The sequence below is a fragment of the Camelus ferus genome, chromosome 6, assembly GCF_009834535.1.
Source record: "Camelus ferus isolate YT-003-E chromosome 6, BCGSAC_Cfer_1.0, whole genome shotgun sequence".
Taxonomy (NCBI): domain Eukaryota; kingdom Metazoa; phylum Chordata; class Mammalia; order Artiodactyla; family Camelidae; genus Camelus; species Camelus ferus.
The window spans coordinates 63,090,425-63,116,169 of record NC_045701.1 but is presented as its reverse complement, the minus strand read 5'-3'; the positions used below and the strand labels follow the sequence as shown (position 1 = coordinate 63,116,169).

General features: G+C 39.4%; 1 protein-coding gene and 1 long non-coding RNA gene across 4 annotated transcripts in view; both read right to left on the bottom strand.

Moving 5' to 3' along the window:
- The window catches only part of FUT8 (fucosyltransferase 8), a 255,665-nt gene extending 248,235 nt beyond the window's left edge, over positions 1-7,430 (bottom strand). For 2 of the 3 annotated variants that reach the window (XM_032482204.1, XM_032482206.1), the window contains exon 1: positions 6,049-6,437. The gene's annotated coding sequence lies outside the window, so the exon portion shown is untranslated. Of the gene's footprint in view, positions 1-6,048; positions 6,438-7,280 lie in introns of those variants that run through there. The other variant, XM_032482205.1, reaches the window with a different exon arrangement.
- A 2,490-nt stretch (positions 7,431-9,920) lies between these two features.
- Positions 9,921-23,226, bottom strand: LOC116664305. Its single transcript, XR_004320751.1, has 4 exons — positions 22,309-23,226; positions 18,727-18,828; positions 14,402-14,528; positions 9,921-11,243 (listed from the first exon to the last, which is right to left on the bottom strand). It is a non-coding gene; the product is annotated as an uncharacterized LOC116664305 (long non-coding RNA).
- Positions 23,227-25,745: the final 2,519 nt, after the last annotated feature.

The window sequence follows — 25,745 nt, the reverse complement described above, 5'->3', positions numbered from 1 at the left end:
TTTATTAAGAAGAACTATTCCTAATTGCACATTAGCAAGTTTCTTTAGTTTGTTATTTCTATATCCTTAGTAGGTATACATCTCTCCATCTTACTTAGCATTGAGTATATTCTTCATTTAGTTACAAATTAAAAATAACATATCTCTCATTCTTAAATTGCTTTACATCTTTAAGTATCAAGCTGATACTTCTGTTTGAACCTAAAAATGAGCAGTTTTAATTAAGGTCTAGATGTCTGTAATCATGTTGGAAGAAGCACTCACGATTACTCAATAAACCTACATTTCTCATTCTGCTGAGGCTCATTTTACCAATGCTAAAGGGAAAGATCTTTTGGATAACTTCAATTATCATCTTCCTAAGCTCTAGTTTCACTAAACTTTCTAAAAGAGAAAAAAATCTGAAATTTATATGAAAAAAAATATATATATATATACATGTATATATATATATACATATACATATATATATATATATATATATATATATATATATATATATATATATATATATATATATATATTTACCCTGGCTTGAGCTCTAATTTTAAAGCATAGGTTTTCTCAAAATTACAATCTTTTGCCATTTGGTAACTGGATGAATTATGTAGCTATTCACAGAACTCAAGGCACAAAAAATATAATCTCTACTGAATATATCTCTCTTTCAGGTATAAGTACAATTCCATGTGTCAGAGAAATCAGTCATATCTCAAATGATTAGGGCCCTGATTATCAAACATACAATTTCTTCCTGTGGACCTTCTACAATAACTGTCTGAAACCAGCAATACTACTCCCATGAATGGAGAACATTGCTGTTCCCTTCAGTTTCAGGGTTAGTTCTCTTCAACGGACACAGGTTTTTATAGTTTTAGGGGTTTTTTCCCCACATTGTATTACTGCAATGAGGCACACAAAAAAGGTGAAGAGATACTCTAAAAACAATTCCTTGTAGTCAGAAATTCCATAGATGAAGACAGAAATAACGGAGGAAGCATGAGAATTCATTCCAGAAAACTGGAAGAAGGGATTACCATATATTAAACAGTAACTAGAACAATAATGTGACTGATACAGGACCCTTAACAGTGAACCAACACCTCCCATATCCCTTTTTATATGGAGTCACAAAATCATTTTTAATAAATAATATTAAACCCCACATTCACTGAATTTCTTCTGGTCTCTTGCCTATTACCGCAAAAGGAAATGAAATCAATATAATAATAAACCTACTGTAACATAAATGCTAATGTTTTACCAGGAAATGTTCTATGAACTCTTAAGAAAAAAAATCCAATAAAGATGGGGAACTCTCACATTTCCCACCACTGTTGGGAGAAGGAAAGACGACAAACAGGAAGAAGAAGGAAGTGGAGGGAGAGGAAAAACCTAAAGAAGAAATCTCCCTCACCTCCAAATAAGGCAGGCTCATCAACCAGAACATCCCGGTCTCAACCTCCCTCCCTTCGCCGACTGCCCCAAAGGTAGCTAAGGCTGAGACAATGGATGTAATATAAAAGCTACAAATTATATATTTCCACCTTTACTACTTACCAAGATAGTATAATAAATTAATTTTTTAATTATAAATGTGATTTTAAAAACCATCTTATGGAATGTTGACTTAAGTCATGCAATAACATTGGTACGCTTTTACAGTTTGATGGTTTGTAAATATCATTTTTACTATAGGCAAATTTATTCTGGCTCTAGGTATTAATGGCATTTGGTATCTCATTAAAGGGATATAATATATAAATAGCCAGCCATATATTAGTAAAAATTTAAAACTCATTCATGGTTCATTAATAGTCTTAACTGAATAAGAAGATTTACATGGACACAAAACAGGTTCATTTCAGTTGTATAATTGAGATAAATCAAATAAAACAATCTCCCATTTTCATTCTGCTTTTGCTCATTTACAATCAGAAAGTTAAAGCATTTAAAGGTCATATCATGTAATACTTCCCGTAACTCAGATTCTAAAATAAACATTAGCTTAATTTCCCATTTACATCTAAGATTAATATCAATATTTTATTTATTTTATAATGCAAACTTTATTTACACTAAACCAGTCATTGAGACTGTGACAAATAGAACTGTTAAGTATGATCTTCTTGATATAAATGTGTTAAGTCATATTTATTCAGTTTATCCCCAAATCAGTTTAATTTTGAAAAACCCAAGTTCTAAGATACAACAAACGTAAGGAGCATTTCAGTAGTGATCGTCAAAGTTTTATTCCAGTTCTTTAATGAGGAGGTTATACTACAGAACCAATACAAAAGAAAAGAGAATAACAGCAAAGGCAAGTTTGAACTACATCTGTACTAGCCTTATATTGATATAATTTGTCAGCTTTTTGAAAAACTTAAAGTTCAAAACGTATTTCCCCTTTGCATGTCATTTTATGATTTTAAAAAATCACTCACAAAAAAGATATTTTTTAAAAATAGATGAGTGTGGTATTGGGTTTTGGCAAATAAAGTATTTTTTTTAACATAAATGAAATTAATCCTACAGCTCTGCTTTCTTTAACAAGTAAGAATAACTCTTACGCTGAAATACATGGTATAAACCCATAGGCCCTATTCGCTCTTTTTTTAATAAAAGGAAAATGTACAGTATTGTATAAAGTCCATATGAGTTGTATGTTTAGAATATTGTACAGATTGATATAAAGTCATTTAATCAAGGAACAAAAACCTATGCCAGGTGAGTAATATGGTTCATTTTATTGCTTTGAGTCCCAATTATTCCAAACAGAAAGCTGTCGGATGATGGTGCGTGATTGAAGAAGGGGAAATGTAGACAGGAGAGTAGAATGTAGAGCAAAAGGAATTTGATTCTTGACACTAATCTATTAAAAATATATGTATATATCTTAAATGCACACACATCCCCATATAATAGTCTTCTGTTCAGAATTTTAAAAGGGTTTTTTAAAAATCAGTTGTAATTATCTTTTACTTTTAAACATGTTTGTCTCATTACAACAAGCTACAATTTGCAACAAGTAACAACTCAAATTGCAAAATCATGTATTACTGGTACAAAAATATAAGCCAGAGAATCAAGAGGAGAACCAAGGGAAATCTTGTATTGGTCCTCTAAATGCTATGCCCACTACACTACTGTTAACTACAGAAGACTGGAAGTTGACATCTCATTTGAAAAGTACCAATAGGACCAGAATCTATTTTTTTAATTTATCAGCACTGAAATTCTATTTACACAATAAAGAGCAATCGAGAACAAACAGCCCACCCACCATTCTCAGAAAACTGAATGTTCTAACGATTTTAATATACGCACTATCAATTGTAGCCTTGAATATGAATATGTGAACTGTGAGAAGTAAATTCACATACCTAACTGATTACCGTTCAGAAAATAGATCAAAAAATAACTGCTTCATATTCAAAGGCACAAGTTCAAATTCATATATTGGCTAGACTCACTGCATTATACTGCAGGAGCCAGAGGTTAAGAAGTGACCTTGGGATCCTGCTCTCCAGATGTCTGAAGGGTCCATTTCTTTATTAAAATTATCTCCATTTTTGATAAATTCCTAGCATACTACACACTTGATACCTTTGCTCATATAAGACTCTACCTGAAGCTCTTTTGAAATTTTAAGACTGTAGATATTATAAAGAAAAAATTTAAGAAGATACAACAAGCACAAAGGGTCAACATATATTCCTTCCTTTCTGATGCAATGCACAAGAAGGTTAAGGAAATACTATTACTCACCCTAAATTTGGGGACATATTTTCAGAGATTTTAAATGAGAAATTCAATAAATCTTAACCATTTACTTTCCATTATTTCAGATCATGAAAAGAATTTTTAACTAATTTATAAAATATAATACATATATACTCCACAAATAACTATGTACAGATATATGCCTAAATCAATTCTCTCACTCTTTTAACTAAAAATTAAGTTTATGTTTCTTCTGGTCATAAACAAATCTGGTTTTGGGTGTTTTAAAAGTTCAAACATACATTGAGCCACGCTTTGCTATGGCACTAGCTCCCCCTCCAGACCAACCTACTGAAATAACTGCACTTAAAAAAAAAAACAAGGAAGGAACACAAGTTTTTCCAGGCCACTAGCAATTTCAAAATTCACCACTTTTAAAGACACTCCAATTCCTCAGGATAACTAGTTAAAATTTGCAAATACTGCAGAATGCAATCAGAATTACTGTTTTTTCAATTCCATACACCTCAAATAAAACTGACTTGTAGGAAAACAACTTCAAGTAACTCTTTCAATTTAAGAATATCCTAAAATGCAACCTATATATAGCGTTATATTTTATGGAAATTATTTTGAATCACTATTCTAATAAACCACAACATACTCCTCAAGTTAACTCACTACCTGATCGAAGATACATTTTTGCATGTTTCTGCAACCTATGCAAGTTTCATTCCAGCTATTCAGCAATTTAATTCAAGTAGAATTCTAATTTATAAAGCAGCAAAAGGAAAATTCATGCCTACAAACCACCCTTCTATGTTCCTTAAAGCCTCTTCATTTCTAACTACCTGCATTTTTATATACTAAGTTGTAAAATCACAATTTCAAATGTCTGAATTCTCACCTCCTCCTTACTATTGTATTTATAAATCAAGTAATTAAGTCTTTCTATACACATTTTATGGTATATTTCACAAGGCTAGCAATGTATAGGGCCTTATTATATACCACAAGATTTTAGGTTAATTTTATTGTTGTTTTTTTTTAAGTACAATACAACTTACTCCATTATTTCAGTATAACTCTATAGTGCTGAAAATTTCTTTCCTAAAAAGTTTTCTATATAATGCACCCTTTATAAGAAGCATACATAAAAACAAAATTTGTATTTAATCAAGAAAATAAATATACGTTTAACCCCAATAATAACAAGCCTGGGTGGGTGGGGAGGGGCCATAATAAACCTTGCTTACAGTTCGTAAAGAGAGGCACGCCAAAGTTCGGTTACTTATGATGAGTTTAACTCTAAACTGATAGCAAACTTATGTCGAAATTTGCTTTGCGTTACCTTGAGATTTGGGTTTTCTATAGGAAATTCTAGCTTTCCTAGGTCCACTTTCTTGAGTTGGCTTGAGTCAACTGTAAATTAACTCAAACATGGGAAGAAACAACACCTCTTCATGCCTCCATCCAAGGCCTCAAACAAAAGTCTAGTTATGGCAAAACGCTAAAAGCTCAGCAGGGATAAACTCTAACCATGACATTGCCATTTAACTTAAACACACTGACGTTCTGTGTGGCTGAAGAAATCCCCACAGTGAGAGAAAAACAGGTGCTGCACCCGACAGCCCACTCACTCTTGCAGGACAAACCTCCTTTAACTAATAAAATGGACTCATTTAACCTGCCTAAATAAGTTTAGATACTCAAAAGCCGCTAGCTCATCATTCCCAGATCAAACGGGGATGCAGCGGCACTCACACCGTGAACTGCCCTGGCATTGGCCCCTCGCCGGGAGCTGATCTTTGTACGGGTCCACTCCCCGGTTTCCAGCCGGAGAACCCCTCACGAAAGCCCCTAACGCACAAGCATTTTCCCCCCTTAGTCTGTGACTATAGAGAGCGAGTTGCCAGCGAAAGGGCAGGTAGGTGTGGAAGAGAGAAGAGGGATACCTCCCACCCCCGCCCCCATCCCTTCTCGGCTCCTGGGCTTCGGCCCCTGCCCTAACCAAGGATGCGCGACGCCGAGGGCAGCGGCCCCGCCGCTCCACGTCCCAGCCCCGGCGGCGGACGCCCCTCACCCTCGGCCCGTGCCCCCCGGGCCGCGCGAAGGCACCCACCAGAGCGTCCCGGGGACTCCCACCCCACTTTTCCCGGAGCCGCCGGATAAGAAGCAGCCGTGGCAGCAACAGGCCCGTGGGTCGCCTGGGGGAAAAGAACAGCGACATCCCCCAGTCACCTCCCCGGGGCATCGAGAGATCCCGCGCCTGCCCAGTCCCAGACCCCGAGGCGCGAGGGGCCCGGCTCCCAAACGCCCCCTTACCCGAAGCGGGAGCAGAGGCGGTCTCCGCAGTTCTCCAGTCGCCGCCGCCGCCACAGCCCTCAGCTGCAGCTGCCCTGCGCTGGGGGAGTGGGAGGGGTAGCTGGGTGGAGGATGCTACTCCCGACTGAAGGGAGAGGAAGAAACGGAAACAGGAACCGCCGCCGCCGCTGCTTAACGGAGCCTTCGGCGCCACTGACTGAGGGAGAGTGCGAGGCGGCGCGAGCCAGGCAGTCGCTGACAGCGCGAGGCCGAGCGCGAGCCGGGTCCCAGGAGCGCGACCCCGAGCAGCGCCGGCCCCATTCCGCGAGGAGAGTAAGGGGACGGGCCGGCCAGGGGCTGGGAGGGGGGGCGGGGGGCGGGAGCCTGGAGCAGAGGGAACCTGGCTACTCCGGTCCGCCGGAGATAACACGCGCACGCGCCGGGCTGACTCTGACAACAAGCGCAGGCGGGGAAGCCTCGGCTAGCGCAAGCGTGCGCGCGCGAATAGGGGCACGCGCCCCTCGCGTTCCAGGCTTCTGGGAGAAGGCGCGCATGCGCCGGCCGCTGCCACCTACGGCGACCCCGGCATGTGCCAGGGCTTCTCCCCGCCCCCTGCTCGCCCCACCAGTGGATAGCGTAGCCGCAGGATCCACCGCCCCGCAGAGCCGCGGGCCACAGCGGGACCGGGAGACTTCCAGCAGGGCAGCAGCTGCGCGCGCGGGCGTCGGCTCCCACCCAAGCGTAGGCCGCCCTCTACCGCCTGCAGGCCGGAGTCTGAAGGGGGCGCGAGTCGAGCCGGGCTCCCCCTTCCCGGAAGCGCCACCTCCAGGGAATGCCGTATTCTCGCCGGCCGGGAAACGGACGGCCCGTGCCAGCTCAGCCCGCGGCCCTAAGGAGCACTGGCATTGCAGATCTGGAGCAGGCTCCTTGCTACTTTTTAGAAGTGACCGCTGCTTCTCAGCCCCTGCAGCCCAGGTCTGGTCGCTCCGCTGCAGCTTGCAGCGCGATCAGAGAATGGCATCGCACCCACACGCGACTAGTGAAATCCTGTTTTATCTTGTGAGAGCTGTGTTTCCACATTCACCCCAACAGAAAGTCACCCCACCACCACCACCACCACGAGGGCCTGAATTTGGTGCCTGGCCTCTCCCCCGACCCGCCGCTGCGACAGCCCCTCTGACGCGGAAGTTTATTCAGTACGGGAAACAGAACTGGGACGGGGGGAGGGGGCTTTTCCCTAAAATGCTTCCTACCCGCTCGGACTCGGGAAATTCCTGGCGCCCTCGATGCAGAGCAGTGGGCCGAAGAGCTAGACCAGACCAGCCCAGACGGCGAGCTGAGCCGGAGGACCTGAGCGCGCCGCCCCAGCACACAAAGTAGTCGCGGGACATGGTTGGGGGGGCACGGAGGCCAATCAGAGACGCGAGCCGCGTGAGTGGAGTGCAAGCCGGCCAATCAGAGGGCGGGAGGATGAGCTTCCCGCACCGAACTCTTCCCTGTAGCCTCAGGACCCAGATCCCAAGCCTGGGGTGCAATACATGGGGAAAGCGAAATGGTGCCCTAGAGACAGAAGAACTGTTTCTCTAGACTTAGGTATATTTAAGTAAATGCCTTGGGTATTTATCTCAAAGCAAAGAGCAGCGGCCTTTTAAATGCCGAGTGTGAAAGGATCACAGAAAAGAGATTTAAGAGGCAGTGGCCTGCCAAGACTGCAATCTGCCTAATAACATTCATAAATTTACAGTATTTATTGACACCTTTTTGTAGGCCAAGAACTGTATTTCAGAAATACAAATAAGATACTGCTGACTCAAAGAAGAAAAAAATTTCCCTGTCCCCAAGAAGCTCAGCTTCTTCTGAATGAGGTTTGCTGGACCTTGTGACTGGTTCTTATCATCAGCCCTTTACATAAAAACCTCTCTGCGAAGTAATAGTTTACAGTTGATTTTATCTCCCTGTAAGAAGAGAAATTCGAGAGAAAAGGAGAGTGACTTATCTAAGGTCACACAAAAATACACTGACAGAGCCAGAATTATATTCTAGCTCAGAGTTTAGATGCCATTCAACAATCATTTATCCTCCACTGATTACTATCCTCCACTGAAGAGGTGTCTAGACTAAGCTTATAAACTGAACAAAATTCTGCTCTAAGGGTCACATAGCACAGTTGTTGGAAATGAACAGAAATTTTAGGCTTATGCCATAGTAAGATGGATTAAAGGCCAAAGTCTTATCAGTCCTACTCCAGATAATTTTTAGAAGTCAGAGGTGAGGTGGATGTTTACTTTTAGTTTAAACAGTAGTTTGTAAAAATATTTTAGCAAGCGTGTTCAACTTTAAAGCTTACCTTGTATAATATTTTAAGATCTCCAATTTCAAAGCTTTATTTTACATCTCCCTCAAAACATCTGGGTTTTGTATCTGGCCTTCATGTTTCCTTTCCAAAAACTTAGGAATTGAAATATTTATCTTCTCTACCTCCTAATGCTAAAAAACAACAACAACAACAACAAAAAAAAAAAAACGAAGAAATGTTTGACCAGGATTCAGTGCATTTTTATAGAGCAGTATAATATATAATAAAATGCCAAATAATTTTGATGTCTCTACACTTAGAAACTAGTTCTTCAGCAATTCAGATTGTGTTCTGTTGAGTCAGTGTGTGTTCCAGCATGTGACAGAACACTTTATCAAAGCCCTTTCCAGGATTTAGCTGCCACCTCAAAACTGGAAGTATCAGTTAAACAACTGATTCTTGAGAATCAATCTTTGCTCATTAAGGTTCAAGCCCATAATGAATTTCCAGAAAATTCCCAACAGTTCCAGCTTTTAAAAGACACATTTCTTTTACTCTCACCAGAGAGGTTATTACTGAAACTCTGCCTTCCTCTTGCTAGATTAAATTTCTAATAGAGAAAATATCCTCAAAAAGTTCTAAACATCACTGGCCACCAGAAGAGAGCTCTGTCAAAGGATGTTTTCTCCATAAGCTCCAGCCTCCCTCTCTGCTGCTGGGCCCTCTATCTCTTCTTATCCCAGCTGCCTGCCTCTGCCTCTCATCTTTCCTAGTTTCTGTTATTTGCTTCAGCAAGTAGAAGTAGTCCACCACTTCTCCAACAGCTTCCTCACCAACTAGGCTTTAGGCCTATCTTTGCTTATCTGAGAACTTACAAGTTCTACTCAACAAAATATTGTACAGAATGTTCTTCATAATATATTATACTAAGAAATAACAGAACCTTGTCAGTACATTATACTCTTTTTCACAGCCTGGTTAAAGTCTTAGTCATTAACCAGCGCTGTGGGGTCTTGCGGATGGGGTAAGGGGGAGCCAACCATTAGACAATGGAAATGAAACTTAAAAATGAGTACATGAGTAGCCTTTTTATTGAAAGATTAGCTAGATCAAGGTTAATGAACTTAAATACTGCTACATTTCCAAAGTTGTGAGCCTTCATGTAGGAACTAGGTTCAAATTTACTACCATTTCATTAATGATTATAATAAAAATAATAGACAAGATACAATATTGCTGAGTGTCAGTCCCCATGATAAACTCTTTACCTCCACTATGTAATTCTCAAGTCAACCCTTTGAGGTGGGCCCCTTATTACAGTGAGAGGGTGTGTTACAGAGAAAGGTTGAGGAGGCTCTCAGGAGATTCAGCAGTAGCTACTTATCAAATAGTTGAGAAAATTTTCCATCTCTACCAATGTGAAAGTGTGAACTAACTGAATATCAGCTCTTGAAAACATTCTCAATAATTTTTCGTTGTTTTTGTTTTCTAATTGTTGCTCTAGCTACATTTTACTTAAAGGATTCCATTTTGCAGCACATTATCCAAAGGACAGCACTGTTACTGCTACACACAAGAAGGTGTGATCTTGAGATAATCATTTTACCCACTGGGCTTTAGTTTTCTCATCTGTAAAATAAAAGCCTTGGACTAGATAAATTTTAGTTGTTTGCCAGTTCTAAAATGATAAATCTAGCCAGCTTGACACACCACTGACAGTAACTACAACAATGAAATACGGAAAAACAGTCCATACTTTGAAATCCAGTAAATATTTTAAGTCACTTTTGAGCCAACTCCTTAAATAGAAACTCTATGTATTCCCACTCATTAAAGAGCCAGAACCAGTCTTTCCAATCAGAGGAATAAATAAAGTGATTGATTTAAAGACTGATGAAACTAGCCAAACTATCCCTCCCTATGCTTACCTCTATGGCTGAAATTTCTGTCTTCTTCATTAGGATAAAGTATCATATAGTTGATTTCTTATTCAGCAGCCACTCCTTTCTTTCCTTATTAATAGAGTTCCTTGTTTTTGTTTTTATTTGTTTGTTGTTTAGGTAACTATCCAAGCTTCAGCTACAGAAGGGCAAGCCAATTAGCCTAAGTCAATCAGTAAACAAATTCCCTGGTGTAGTAGAGACTTGTAATGCTCACCTTGTCTTATCAGGCATATATAGAGACTACATTTTCAACCTACATCCCTGCTACCCTCCTGACCCTTGTAGTTGGCTAGACCATGTGACTAGTTATAGTCACTAGCCTACAGCAGGTTGTGGGTAGAAGTGATAAGTGTCATTTCCAGGTAGAACATTTAATTGCAAGTATAAGTCCTTATAGTGTTTGTGCTTGCCCAGCCTCAAGATCAGTATTGTTAATTCTACCTAATGAAACTGAAAAAGGTAAAAAAAAAAAAAAAAAAAATCAGTATTATTGAAAACAATAAAGTCTTTGTACACCTAGTTCCCCAAGAAAGGTCAAGGTGAAACAGCCCACTCCTACCCTCATAAAGTCAGGATGGATTTATAGTTTGAGTAAAAACTACACTTTTGTTGTTTAAGCTACTGAGATTTGGGGTTGTGTTTTTACTATGTGACCTAGAATCTAAGTTATGCTAGGTCTTAGACTAGTCTTCTAATTATTACACCTGAAAACCATTATAGTCCTGGCCTGATCAGACTGAAGGGAAGGATTTTTAGCCCATGCTTTGGGGGAAAGATTCTTTCTTTCCTAGCAGATATGAACAAGTCAGCCTATAACCCAGATAGCCATTGGCAGCAATCTAACAACTACAAAAGGAACTAACCTTAGAATGAAGTCAACGCACTAAGGACAGCAAATAGAGAAAATACCTTTGAAGGTATAATTGAGCTGATGGTTATATCACTTCTGAAGGCTACTCTTCTCCGTACTTCTTAACCTGTAAAATAATAATTCTGTTTGTTTGTTTCTACAAAACACTGTAAGCAAAAAATACATCTTGAATACCTTTAATTTCATCGCAGTTCCTAAAACAGATCTAGCTCAAGAAGCACTAAAAAATATTGGATGAATTAAAATTTTTAAAAATCTAATAGCTCAAGTCTTGCCTTCAGAAATAAAATATTACCTGCATTAACAAGGGGAAAAAGTAATTTGATTCAACTCAATCTTTTTACAGATGAAGAGATTAAGACCCAGGCACATTACAAGATTTATCAAGTTCACATAGCATTGTTATGGCAGAACTGAGGGGAAAAAAAACCTAATAATTGTTTCATCAAAAATGACCATAATTTCCAATCCAAGATGAAGAAGTAATGAGACTGTATATTACTCTGGTAGTTAAAAACCAAAGTTAAGACAAATGTAGCTTACTTATTAGCTGTATGATCTTGGACAAGTTACTTAACCTCCCTGAGCTCTGGTTCTCCCATCTATGAAAAAGGATAACAATCTCTGGCTCATAGAGTTATGAGGAGTAAATAACTCAACATATAAAAAGCACTTAGCAAAATGCCTGATACATTGTAAACATTCTATATATTGTATCCATATCAAATGATGTTTGTTTATAGGTAAATCATTTTCCATTAAGATAGATCCTGTTCTACTTTATCATGTACTTAATCCAGACCACTGACCCATGGTTTTCCATCATGTGTAACTGTAGCGTAGTCTATACAATTGTGTAGCCAGCATGCACCTTTCTGATAAGAACTGCTGCTACCATTTCCACAATTCTATCATATAATGGCAGCTAGAGAAGCTATGTTACTGCTGACTGTCCTCTCGGCCATAGCTATTGGTCAGGAGGTAGATACCTGACCCCAGATGAACCAAGGAAGCCATTCCTCCAAGATCATCTTTGGAAGAGAGGTCATCTCAAGCCTCACCTAGATATCCAGTCTGGGAAGTGTCATGGGACATGTTTTTTTGCCAAGTGGAAAAACACGTTCTTCATTGAGAGAATAAAAAGTCAATGGACAGCGGGAAACAAAGAGGACAGAGAAAATGTCTTTGTTATACTGGAATTCCCAGTTCCAGATTTTCTTGACCATTTGACCATTGGCAGAATCTCTGCCTTTCCTTCTACTTAGTCTTCCCTCTTCCAAGGGTTTCCCCCATATCCTTCCAATATATTTGCCATTATGCGTAAGCTAATTCCAGGAGGGTTTATTTTAGATGCAATTAATACAATGCTATGCTACATGATGCCATAAAGTAAAAAAATAATAAAAGGGAAAATCGTTATCTTAGGAACAACTTGATTGATACCTCTAAGAATATGATCAAGTTTATAAAAATCAATCAATAAATTTTTGATCAAAGGCCACCTATATGAAAAGTACCTGTGGCAGAGACTTCAGATTACCCACCTATATCTATTCTCCCAATCTTTCATAATAATCAGCCCTCAATTTTTGAATGGTCCTATTGCCACTCAGCTAAAATCTTACATTTCCCAGTCTTCCTTTGCAGTTGGTGTGGCCACTTTACTGAATTCTGGCTGTTGAGATCTAAGCAGAAGCATTGTACGGGACTTCTATTTTAAAAAAATTTTTAAAGTTGTGAAAAGAAAGGGGGTATATCCTTCTTATCCCTACTGTCCATCCTATTACCTGGGACATGATGTGATGACTGGAGCCCTTTCAGCCATCTTGGACCATGAGGAGGAAACCATACCCTGGGGATAGCATAATAGTAAGTAGGAAGGAGGCTGGCTCCCTGAGGACTTTGTGAATCCTCCATGACAACTGTGGACTGCTTGCCTCCAAAATTCTTTTATATAAAAAGGAAGTAAGCTTCTATCTTATTTAAGCCACTATCATCAAGGTTTTTCTGTCACATGCCACTGAACCTAACCCTGATACAAAGTCATAGTTTGATAAATTATATTGAGTTAAGTTAGATTGTTAATACTCTACAAAAAGAGAAACAAGTTCCAAAAGGTTTGAAAAGATCTGAAATAAATGTAACAAAGACAAGTACATGCTACTACTATATTTTAAATTTTTAAACCAAAAATAAAGCCATAGACTGGGGAAGGATGAGATAGGTGCAAGGAAAAAAAATCTTTCAGAGAGAAAAATTTCAGTCAAAAAAATAATTGTCAATTACTGCCCCTGTCAATATGTTATAAATTCTTGCTCCAGGAAGAGTGAACTTTGCTAAAGTCACCAGAGTTCCAGCGTTCCACTTTGCAGGGGCAAAAACTCTTATCTTATGAGTTCACCTGAGGAAAAATTAGGTTCTGAAGGGAAAGACTAATTCTAACCAAATTGACAAAGTCTGAAATACCAGAAGTCCCCTTAAGGGCAAAGATCCTGCCTATCTGTCTTGATCACCACTATATAGCATATTTGTTGAATGAGTTAATTAATTTTCATTGCCATATAACTGCCAAGGGGAAAATCAAGAAACTCATAACCTCTGGTTAGTCAGGATCTTCTACAGTTTCCATGGGAACAAGGCAGTATAAAGTTATGGTTCAATATGTAGATTCTAACTATATTTGAATACTTGCTCTGTGACTTAATAGTGATGAGACCTTGGGAAACTCTTCAAACCTCTCTCTGTCTCACTTTTTCCTTCCTATAAATTGGGAATGATAATGTTACCTACCTCATCAGGTTGCTGAGATGGTAAAATGAGTTATTATGCATAAGTTTCTTCAGCACATTGCCTGGCATAGAGTAAGTGCACAATAAATGTTAGCTATTTATAGCTCTACAAAAACCCTAAGCTAAAGCAGCCTTTGTGGATATTACTGTTATTATCTGATCTAAATCCAAAGTCAAGATAACATGAAAACAGAATCTCAGGAAGAAAAAGAAAGAGATGATTGACAAGATTTCCTGGACCAAAGGCTGAATGTCATTTCAGTTCCACAGTACATGCTACAATACAACTGTTGGTATTTAAAACCAGGAGTAAAGGTTCTAAAAACAACCTCAATAAATTGTGCTGGCATGATTTACAAGCAGACTTGTAAACTCACATAGATAGGGTCAAGTGGGGATACTTACATGTATTTCAGGGCTGATCATTTAAGTTTAAAATACACTCCCAGTCGTCTGGGCTCTTACATTTACGTACCAAATGGCTGAGAAGTCTCAATCAACTTCCAGAGACAGAAATCTTGTTGGGTCTTCATCCCATTTTTCTCTGTTAGGTCACATCATACATCTTCTGGCCTTCAGTCAGGTGTTACTTCTGGTCCGGGCTATGGGCATGAGCGCAACAGACCCTTTAGTAGAGTAGGAGGTGGGCAGATACAAGAATTGACATCTCTGGTCCCCTGCTATCCTTTTGCTTGCTTCCTTCTTCAGTTTTTTACAACTCTCCTAATTCCTCTAATATTCACATATAGATCTTACTACTCTACCTTTCTGTTCTCAGTATTTAGTAATTCAGCTGAATCTCAGCCTTCATATTGGCCTTTGCAAATTCCCCAGTCCACTGTTTTTAGTAAATGTCAGTCTTGGTTTTCTTTAGGAAGTCAGGTGGGCTGTGTTGGAGTTTGTCTCTACATGGAGAGCTTCTCACCAACTAAATAACTTCCTAAATCTAACAAGGGTCTGATTACAAGGTGAGCTCTGGTCACAAGAAGAAATCATGATCCATGAAAATGCAACACATGGCTCCTTTTGAAAACAGCAGAAAGGTGACAGCCCTTTGATAATGGGACAAAACTGTCTTCACATAGGAAAGACAGGCATTTTAAAAGCTAATCTCTAGACACGTTTTATTAAACGCTAATGCTACTATGTGCTGCAACAAAGAGTTTATGAGTGTCTAATATATAAATTGTAGCAATAGTAATCATATAGCTCTGAATTAACAAGGGAGACTAGGACTAATGTTTCTGCTACATGCAGTAGATGACCTACACAATCATATGTGGCACCGCTCTGGATGCAATAATTTAAACAAGAAATAGCCAAGAGGTGAAATGGATAGCAAGAGGGGGATTTCAGAAATTGTAAAGGACATGATAACTGATTAGGTGAAAAAATGACTAAAGATAAGTGAGATTTGGGGCTTGAGTGAATTGTTATTTGATACTATTAATATAATTCATGGCTGAGTGTAACAACAATTAGAATTCAGGTCTTCTGATCCCAAACCAAATATGCTATTCATTCTGTCAGGCTCAGTATTTCATTTACACAAAAGCAAAATCCTAACAAATGACCATGGAATCAGATGGATTCATCATTGAATCCCTAGCGTCTAGAGTAGTGCCTGGCCTCCAAGAACTACTCAATGAATCATTTTTGAATGAATGGATGAGTGAATAAATGAATTAAGAAAGTGGAACTTATTTCAACAGAAAGGATCTGACTAAGTAAAAACGGTTTTGTCTTTACATGTTGCTAGATCCTGCAAGTGGTTTCCAAGGAAGTTCTAATAGCTTTTAATAGCTATTTTTAAAGGACCATAGGAAACTTTATACATACTTATGTCCATATTCCTAAGCAATAGAAGAAATCCAATTAACTTTGTCTTTCCTTTTATAAGAGTATTCTTCATTTGAAAAATAAGTGCCTAATAAAATCATCTACAAAGTCCTTTCCCTTTTAATATTCTGTGTGCCTCTAAAAGAAAATATGCTTGATTAGTTCTCTACAACTTGAACAATAAATGAATTCACCAACTCCTCCCAGATAGATATGGTTGTGGTGGTCAGATTTTTTTTTACCAAATGGATTGAAACTAAATCTAACACCTAAAAACTGGGAGTTCAAGATTTGCAGCTACTAATTACTATATATAAAATAGATGAACAACAACTTTCTTCTGTATAGCACAGGGAGCTATATTCAATATCTTATAGTTACCTATAATGAAAAAGAACATAAAAATATATGTATGTATATGTATGACTGAAGCATTATACTGTACACCACAAATTGACACAACATTGTAAACTGCCTATATTTCAAAAAGAAAGAAAGAAAGAAAAAAACTTGGGTTTTTTTTTTGTTGTTGTTGTTGTTTGGTTAGTTGGCTTTTTTGATTTTGGGGGTTTTTTTTGTTTTTGTTTGGTTTTAGGCTGAAGTCAGTCATGCTCTGACAGAGTAGCAATGGACCATATAATGTCTGGAGATCCCTCCTGTATTTATGACTCATAATTTTCCACATATATGGTTCTAGAAAAACCAAATTGCTAAATATGGATGCTCATTAAATTGCTTTGCACAAGAGAAGGTGTATTGTTCTTTTTATTATAGTCAAAGTGAAAACTGAATAAAATACAGCAGATTTCCCCTAATATCTCTACAGTCTTCTCTGACTGCTAGAATCGTCTTCCAAAGCTTTCTAGACCCAAGAGCAGCACAAGTTGTTGTCCTCCTTTATTTTCTCAACCTCCTTGGTAGGCAGGTTGGAGCAATGCTCTAGCAAGGGGAAGTGGACAGAACTTCAGTCACTTCCAAGTCTGGTCATAAGTGCCCCTATAAAAATCCCCAGCTCTTTCTTCTCCTTGGTGATCTTGGAGGCTGCATATTCTACATGGTCTCACTCTAACATAAAGGTAGGTATCCCAGACCCCTGAGTGTCCACCAGGAGGAAAGTCACCCTACAGCCACTGGACTGTGACATGAGCATAGAATGAACATTGATTGCCTTAAGCCACTAGGGTTAATTAACCAACTACTATACTGGCTGAGAGGATAATGGGGAGCTAAAGTCTACCCTCCTGTTTAGTCATCATACCATATACCTTGGCACAGTCTTTTGCCAAAATGAGTGCCCTGGTCTGCATCCCCTCAGGGAAGTGCCTTTTCTAATTCACATACAGATGCCATAGGGACTAGCGTGGCCCTGACTGTATCCCCTCTCAATTGACCACCCGGTCTCCACTTTCTCCTCTATCAGAAACTGCCAAATTAATATTCTGGAAGCACAACTCTGATTATGCCATTTCCCGCCCAGAAACCCCCAGAGGAGTCCCACTGCTTCATGGATTAAGCCCCCATTCCTTAACATGGTCTCCAAGACCCTCCACAATTCATTGAACAAATTCACCTAGGCATCCCAATTACTATCTTTGTCTTCTCACCCCCATGTTCTCTAGCTCTGGAAGCCTGCGTGGCATGAAACCAGGAGCTCTCTCAGCCTGACTCCACAGAGCAGGTGCACCCCCATCTCATATCCAGCATTCATTTACCTGGCTTATGGAAGCTCCACTTTCACTAACTCCAAGAATTTCCATAGTATAGAATTTCCCCATGGCCTCCAAGCGTTCTGGAGTCACTCTTTCCTTTAATACCCAAATTAAAAAGCTCAACTTTCATCCTACGTGTTATAGAGGTATCTCCATCCAGTTTACTGTTGGGGCTGGGTGGGGGGGCTGCCTCACAGTTGTTCTTGAGTTAATTCACTCTATAGCCTGCTCCTCCACTTTGGCTCTGCAGCATAGCAAGAATTCAGCTGCGTTCTCACCCTTTGGCTGGATCCTACTTGCATAGAGGTGTCACGGGCAACTCATTTTACCATGAGGGAACCATGAGGTGAGGGAAAGACAACAGTATGTAATGCATCCACTCCTACTCTGTGTAGTGGTTAGGATTGGCTGGTGAAATACAGGACATCCAATTAAATTAGACTTGCAGATAAATAGCGAATCATTTTTTTTTTTTTTGGTATAAGTACATCCCACATATTGCATAAGACATACTTATGCTAAAAAAGCATTTGTTGTTTATCTAAAATTCAAATAACTGGGCATCCTACATTTTTATTTGCCAAATCCAGCCCTCCTAGTAGTGGCCTCTCTTTTGTTGAATTCTTGATCTTTGGTTCAGATTGAGGGTGGATGGAAGCAGGGCTCTTCTTGCCAATACACAGTCCACCAAAAACACCGCCATTTTAAATAACATTTCCCCCTTCAACAAATGTTTTCCTCCCTATTATTCATGTGTTATAGTAATTTCTATACAGTAATATCTTTCATATGTCAAAAATAAGCTTGTTGAAGTCAGGAATCTTATCCTTCACATTCTTTCATTGGCTGGCTGGACCTTGGAGGCATCTTTCTGGCACTGTCTGCTTGCTACAGTGGCATTTCAAGAATTCGAAACCAGCAATAGCACCAGAAACTTTAAAGCAGATAACAGAGTCAGAAGAAAATGCCGTGGGCATCCTAGCACTTTTTTTCTGACCTGCATTGTGAGCCATGGATTTTTAATTTTGGACTTGCATATATGTTTCCAAATATCTCCCCACGTCTTCCAGGAACTATTTGGCTGGGTTTTACCTGAGGCGCATCAGACACACATTGGAACACAAAGTATGGCTAGAAGTCATTCTTCTAAGAGAGCTTGCCAGAGATGCAACTCTCTCCCTAAAACATAAAAGGGAGCATCCCCACTTGGTGGGTGTTACTTCACTCTCTTCTAAACACATTCACATGTTACCTGTAGCATTGAAAAGTAGCAAACCGGCCACAAGTTAACATCCTGTGAATCACACAGCCTCCCTTTCCAACTCCTGCACCCTGTGCTTTCTTGGTTGCTCATCTGGAAGCCAGAAAGACGGGTGAATTAGATTATAAAGGTTAATTAAATACCGTAAAATGTATATAGGATCATTAGAAACAAATGGCTTTGTTCTTTTTCTCAAGTACCCATATTCAAGCAAGCATAATGCTCCAGAGGCCAGTCACTTAGGGATCTAGCATGATAATTCTTTTCATGCAGAATGGAAAATTAATCAAAGCTGTGGAGATGCCTGGTTCTTTCCTGGAGTAAGAGTAGAAAGAGTAGGTGTGAGCTGGTTCCTTTAAACATATAATCTAGACATAGGGAAATTTCCCAGACTGCGTTATGGAAATCTAACCCTTTTAGAGAATATCAGATACTTCACTGAAAAAAATATGTCTACATATATATTCAGTAGCAACATTTTTAAAAGCTAGATAACATATGCACATGATAAAAAATTCAAAGGGTATGTAAAAGGGCATAAAGGGAACAGTAAGTCCCTCTTCCATACTGTCCCCTGGTCTTCCTCCCCTGAGGTATGTGTCACCAGTTTGTATATCTTTCTAGATGTATTCTCTGAATATACAAGCATGTATGTATATATTGCCTTAAAACATATTTATTTCCTTTTAAATCTTTTAATTGTAAATTAGAGTATAAAATATATATAGTGATCATGCTAGATTTTTTTTCATTTAGTCATATATCTTTGGAAACATTCCATATTCATGCATGACACTTTGCCTCAGTATTTTTGACTGTTGTATAATACTTCATTATGTGAACATACCACTAACCAATCCCAATATTGATGGATTTTTTTGTTTGTTTCCAACTTTTGCTATAATGAAAGATTTTTCAAGTACCACTGAGATATTCGACAGATATTTCTGAACACCTATTATGTCCAGTACACAGTGCTGGGCCCTGTAAACAATAATGAAACTAAGAACATTCCTATACATTTCCCCCCTTCAGACTGGTCATTTTACATGTGTGTGCTACATTTGTATTGTCCCTCCCAGGTCTGTAAAACACTATCTGTTAAAACACTAACCTCTTCCAAATTTACTTTACTACAGCAAAATGGGAGTTCCATAGTTCCAAATCTTTAAACTATCACATTGGAGACTATATATCAATTCTCCCTGCAAAGATACACCTGTGCTTAATTATAGAATTACAGAATTTAAGAGCCAGGGAAAAACCTAATGGTCATATAGACCAAACTCTTTATTTTCTAGCTGAGGAAACTAGAGCTAAGAAGAGGGTAAATGACTGGGCCAGGGTCATACTCTAGCTTATTTTTCTGATACAGAATTGTTTCAATATACTCCCCCATCATCCATTTAAAAATCAAAACTGACTTTCACTTGTGGCAATGATGGAATAACAGGGACCTGATTTACCCTCTACCTTATACAAATGGAAACCAGACAAAATATATAAACAACAGTCTTCAGCCACTAGACAACATACAGTGGTGATCTGCAGGGGTGTCCCCTTGCGTCTTAAGCTGAATACTGATCAGCACACGTGTGTGAGGAAACCCCAATGAGGGCAGGAAGAAAAACACCCAAAAGGAGCAATGACTGGCATTCACAGAGGGCTGGAAATAATCCACATTCCCCAACAAACTAAATGGAAAAACTTTCTAACACACAGAACATCAGGTTGAGTACTCAGAAAGGTACCGCATCATTAGCAGGTCAACTTAGCCCTATACTACAGGCTGCTTTGCTTCTGCCTGGCAGAGTTTAAATGCAAGCCTCGAAAGGATCGAATTGTTTCCAAGTAACTTCACTGTGCCCCAGAACATAACTCAAAAATATTTAAAGGAATAACAACAACAAAAAAAAGGGTCCAGCATTAAACAATGTGAAATTCACAATACCTGTAATTCAATGTTTTATGGGTACTTTTTTTTTACCAAGCATGCAAATTAAAGGAGGAAACCCCATAATGAAGAAAATGAACAAATCCTTCAATAGAAACAGATCCAGATAGGACACAGGTGATAAAATTAGTAGGCAAAGATATTAAAAGAGCTGCTACAAACAGCTACTGTAACGGTGCCCCACATGTTTAAGAAAGGAGAAGGAGAAATGAACATGTTAAGCAAAGAAAAGGAAGATATAAAAAAAATGCCAAAGTCAAACTTCTTAAGGCGAAAAATTCAATATTTGATGTGAAAACTCTGAACTTCTGTGGAAATCACAATTTTTGCCATTACTTCCATCATCAGTGCCACAAATGAAAATATTTTTATTGGGTCTAAAAATACTACTTTTCATATGAAAATCTCAATATGCACCAAAACCATCAGTGTAGACTAGTGTTTGCATAGTAAAACTATGTTAGCTGTACTCACTGTTGGTATTTATAAAGAATAAAGGCAGCACAGTCTTTTCTATATGCAAAACAGGTTAAGCCAAGTATAACTTCTATTCAGAAGTGTTTAAAGTCCAATGAAGAATAAAAAATTGCATTCTATGACTTCATTTTCAAGTTTGATGCATGTGTAAATTAAAGAAAAAAGTTTTATGTGTGCCACTTAGGACATGAAATAAAGCTAGAGGTTTTTAGACCCTTGCCAGCAACAGTGATGCAGTATCCCCAACAATTTGTTGGTGAACTGCAGTCTAAGTATCTAACCTCAGAGATACAGGTAAGAAGGAGAAAATCAAGAAAGAAGAGAAGTAGTACCAAAAAAGAAACTCTTGTGAAAAGTGGAAAAAATGTGAGGACTATGGTTTATAAGTATATATGAATCTCCCTGACAGAGGCTGAGGAGATAACATGAAAATACAATTAAATTTAACCAAGTTATTGAGTGCCTGTTATCTGCAAGGCTTTGTACCAAATGAAGTACTATCTCTTTCCTCCAGCAGCACAAAATATGATGCAAGAGATGGATGCAGATACATAAATAATTGTATCGTAAGTCAGACTGACAGCTGCAATAACGTAGACATAATCACAGCTAAGGGAGGCCAGAGGAATGAAATACGTGGATCTTGCGGTAGGAAAATGAGGGAAGACTTCACAAAACAGGTGACATTTGAACTGTGAGCTAAAAGATGCAAGGTATTTGACTAGATATAGGTGGGGATTACATGGTTATTCTCCATTTAATTTTCCCATCCCTCACACCACCATTTATTCTCTACCTCTCCCTGCTCTGCTTTGTAATCAATAGACTGCATCATCTGACCACTCTTGGTGGTTGGCTGGCTTCTAGTTGAGTTTGGCCCATTAAAGACACTTGCCAGAGATTTGGTGGCCAGGAGGAGAGCTTGAGGTGATCACTCACTGTCCCCTCTCTGCTTCAGCACTGTGGTTTGGCAGTGGCTGTAACCCTCCCTGCCTACAGCTCCTACTGATGGCCCTCCTTCCCCCCACTGCAGCTCTCACTGAGGTGTGGTACCTGTTTCACCCTCTTAGCCCTTTAAGCCTAGGAGCTTCCCACTCTGCTACTCTGTGGACGTCTCAACCACTCTTGTAGCTTCCCTTTACCTTGATTGTATCTCTGTAAATCCTCCCTCTGTTTGAGCCATCCGAGTTGAATCCAGTCCTAGACAGAGAATAGTATAAGCAAAGGCAAAAAGGAACACATGCCATGATTCAGGAACCAGGACTGCATTCTGGGGAACCTCATGGGATGGGAATCTAGGATAGAGGAGAGTGGTTTTAGAGAACTGGGGCCAGATTATGAGGCCTTCACCCCACTAAAGAATTTGAGTGTTATTCCTGGGTAAAGGTAATCCAGTGATGAGTTCCCTCCCACTCCCCAACCCTAGGGATGGTTATTGAGTAGATACAATCAGAACCACGTTCCAGGAAGATCTTTCTACTAGGATGTGAAGGATGGAATGAAGAAGAAAGAGACTGAAGGCAAAGTGGCCAGGTAAGAAGTTACTGCAATAAGGTCCTAAAATGGGGCATAGGATGGTGTTAGGGAAAAGGATTTGAAATTGTTCAGTATTAAAATCTATAAGGCATGGCAAATAAATGAATTGAGGGGCAAAGTGAAAGAAAGTTTCGAGGGTGACTTCTAGGTCTCCCGCTTGGGAGAATGGGAGACTAGTAACCCTATAAACATAGCAGAAGAGGTTCTTCAAATGGGGAACAGAAGTTTGATTTGGATCACCTTGAAAGTGAAGTGCTGTGGAACATTCGGGGTGAGATGCTCAGCAAAGAGTTGGAAATTGGGGTCTAAGTATCAGGAGAATTTAAGAAGTAAAGATAAAAATCGATATTCTAGAGCGATGGTTCTCAGTCCTGGCTGTACTTGAGAATCACCAGAGGAGCATTTTTAAAATAGATGTCACCGTCCAACCCCAGATCAATCAAATCTGATATCTGGGTGATATCGGAAATCAAATTTAATTGGTATGGATTTCGTTATATTTAATTGGACGTAATCTGGGTTTGCATTTTTAAAGAGCTCCCCAGGTAATTCTTACGCGCGTCCAGATTAAGAAGCACTGATTAAGAGCAAGACAGAAGCAACTGAGAATGGACACTTGACACCAGCACTTAGGACACTGACATGGGAAATGATAAAGATAAAGGCAGTCAGAAGAATTTAATGAAGAGAGCGGATAACCCTACCACATGCCATGAACCGGTGGAAGACAAACGAGAAGAAATCATTACTGACGTCTGGGAAAGCAGTTTTGGTAGCTGCAGAAGTAGTTGCAATAGGCAAGGAGCAGATCTGAGATGAGGAACGGAAAGGCGGAAGTGTACACTACTCTTTCAAGTAGGTTGGCTACATGGGAGAAAACAGGCAGTAACTTAAGAAACAAAAGCTTTGCTGGGTTTTAAGGTTAGAATGTTTTAGTTGATGAAAGTTAGGAAGATACACACTAGAGAAGGGGTTACTGGAGGAGCAGGGCTGCACAGGAGCCAGGAGAGGATGGCATGAAGAGTATCAGGGCAGTCAGAGCAGGAAAGGAATACCAAAGAGACAGGCTTAGTTCGAGAAAAGTTGAAGGACTTCAAGCCGTTATTTTCATAATGGGTTGGAAGGCTTGGGTTATGGCTGAGAGCAAAGAAAGTAGAAAGGAGAGGGAAATAAGGCAGAGAAGAGTTATTGAGAGGCTCCCACGTGGCAGGCACTATGCTGAAATTCTACCAAGTTACCTCATTCAGTAATTAAATGTGCTTTTGAAGGACAAATGTCAGACAGGATAAGAAACAAAAAAATTAGGCCTGTTCTGCCCAGTTTCAGCCATCTAGTCACCTTGCTCGTCTGGTACCATTACAAATTAATGGCCCTTTAAAGGTTGGCCTGCAATTAGTTTTAAGTTAAATGCTCATTTCTAGCTGAATAGGGAAAGATTTAAGTTATGATAATATTTCCTTAGTTTAGTTTAAAAGGAAAAGCCATGGAAGAACATTGAAGAAAGAGAAAAGGCCTATTACTGGGAACATTTCATTAGTGAGCGCAAAGAGAAATGGAGTTTCATAAAGACAGTGTTTAATGGTCCGACTTAATGGCAATAAATATTTAGGAAGTGGAATTGACGTGAATATTTTTAAGTTCCTCTTTTAAATGTAAAAAAGGTAAGTTTAGATTACAAATCTATCAAAGGCTAGGATTGTACCGCCTCTTCCTACCATGCCTGGGGACTGTAGGCTCAGTGGGTATCAACCGTGGACTGAGCCATCCTGTGTTGCCAGGCGCGCCCATTATTATCCATGCCTTGTGGTACAGGTGAGCAGGCCAGCCAGCTAGATAACTTCCACTTTTCCAGATGCAAATGGAGCCTCTAGATGAGAAATTTGTGACATTGGCTGTCCTTGTCTCTTAGAAACACTTTCCAAAGTTGGGATCAGTAAATTTAGAAGTAATTGCCAAGGGTTTCTTTCACTGACATCCAGTGAACCAAGTTGGGAAGTGAGCCAAGCTCTAAGGAAAGTGCAAGAAACTCGACCAACCTATTGGAGTGAGCCTTGGGGGACCCCAGAGGGATGATCTTTTAGCTGCCAGAAATTCAGTAAGAGTGGAAGTGGGGATAAGGTTTCAGAAGTCTGGGAAAGGCTGGGATGAACTCCACAGCTTGATACTGAAACACCATAAATTATTTCCAAAGCCATCCGTGGACCTCTTGCCCTAGGCTGCTGAGACTCGCCTTTAAAGACTGCAGTGCCTAGCAGATAAGGGAGCTGGTGCTCACTAGATAGATACTGAATGTTTGAATTTTGCTCATGCAATTCTGCTTTCTTGTGTTTCTACATATTATTTTTATTTGTTCAGAAATTTCCTTATAAAGTTTTTTAAAGCATTATTATATTTTTTCATAATTCTTTACATAAAATAGTCAAAGAGAAACTTGATGCTATAAGGAAGAGTCACTACCCAGACATGCAGACATTTTCCTAACCCTCTCGTGGAATTATTTTGCGTATAGTTCTGAAAGTGTTCTAACACGGGTGTACTGAGGGAGTATTAATCTGAAACTCCAGGGTTTTCTGTCCTCTGTTTCCAAAATAAATAGCTTCCAAATGGAATTGTTGTCACTAGAAGACCTTCAAGGGTTATATCACCTGACATTTAGTTAATGCGTTTCTTAAGAGAACGCATTATTTCTCTCCTAGAGTCATGTTCGTCTCTATTTCATCCTGGGCAGGTAGAGCCAGACAAACATTTTCATTTCATCTCCATTCTAAAAGGTCAGAAGGATAACAAATCAGAACTGGAACCCACACCTTTGGGTTTATTGAGGATTTCATCCTATTTAACCTTTATCCACTGGCCCCCTGTTCCTGGTGGCTGGGATTATGGACAACTTGCTTGAAATAAACATCAGCTCTCTCTCAGCCTCTTCCTTAGCAGCTCATCTTCTTAATTCATGATCATACCAGCTTGGTCGGGTGACCCCTAAACTATAATAACAAGAATAGTAAACTTAATTTTATATAGGATCTTTCATACAGCTCCATTA